Genomic DNA, 1,212 nt, shown 5'->3' with positions numbered 1-1,212 from the left:
CAGGGGACAGATGCCACGTGCTGGCTCCATCCTGCAGCGTCAGGAGCAGAGAGAGCCCTGGGAGGGAGCAGGAGGGGCCCAGGGGAGCTGCCTGGGCTCAGCTGGTTGCTGCTCCCCGAAGGGTTCAGAGAAGCTCCTCCAGCACTGGAGCGTGGAGACCCCCCCCTGCTTTAGCCCTGTGGTGCAGGGGTGGAAGACAGAATTCCCCAGAAAGGAGGAGTGGGAGCAGGTTTGTGTGGGATGGCTGTTCCTTAGTGTGGTGTTGCTGGTGGTCAGTGCTGGCCAGGCTGGGGAGCCAGGGGCTGTGCTCCCCGTGCTGCTCAGCACCACTCCCACAGCCCCAGCTCACCCAGTTCTGTCTCCAGTACAGGAGTGTTGCCTTGCTCTGAGCCAGGGCAGCAGGAGAAAACCACAGCCCAGAGGTGGTTTGACTTCATCCTGAGCACATTCCAAGTCTTTCCAGAGGTGGCAGCTGCGTGTGAGAGGGCAGAGCTAAACTGTTGTGTGGAGAAGACCTCTCTCTAGTCTGGTTTTCTAGGAGAACTTTTCTATTTCAATGACTCTTTTATCTACCTCCTCCTCTCTTGTTGCCTGTTGTGGAGTCAAGTGACAGTGAGGGTGGAAGATACATTATTCAGTAGGACTGGATGTGAAAGGAGAAGGAGCAGGGCTGGAGTGGTTCATGGAGCACATCTCCAAGGGGAGGAAGGTCTGAAAAGTGAGGCCAGGCTGGCACCATGGGCAGGCACCCAAGCACCCTGCCCACCTCTGGAGCATTTAATTTGGAATAGCCAGTGCTGGCCCTCATGGCCAGACACCTCATACCACACCGTGGCCCCCTGGTGGGGTGGTTGCCTGCTGGTGGCACATTAACACTTTAAAAACCAAAGGTGGTGTCAGCCTCAATGGCTCCAGTGCTCCTCCTTCACCTGGGAGGCACGTCCCACACCACGCAGAGCTTGTCTGTGGTGGCTAAAATAAAGCATTGTTTGCTCAGTGGGACAGTTCTGGGTCTAAAAAGCTATAATGGAAAAAAAAGTTAGCTGAAAAAGTGAAAGCTCAAAGAGTTTCAAAGTTAGGCTGAGGTTGTCTTTCTAGTAACCAAAGACTTTTCTAAGTTACAGGCAGCTGGTGTCTGTGGTGGTTGTGTCTGTCTCTGCTCTTGCTTCTTTAGCTACTGCTTTGTAAGAGCTCAGCAGTCGGTGGTTTTCC

The sequence above is a fragment of the Merops nubicus genome, unplaced genomic scaffold (assembly GCF_000691845.1).
Source record: "Merops nubicus isolate BGI_N331 unplaced genomic scaffold, ASM69184v1 scaffold12181, whole genome shotgun sequence".
Classification (NCBI taxonomy): domain Eukaryota; kingdom Metazoa; phylum Chordata; class Aves; order Coraciiformes; family Meropidae; genus Merops; species Merops nubicus.
The sequence above is the reverse complement of the archived record's forward strand: the minus strand, read 5'-3'. Positions refer to the sequence as shown.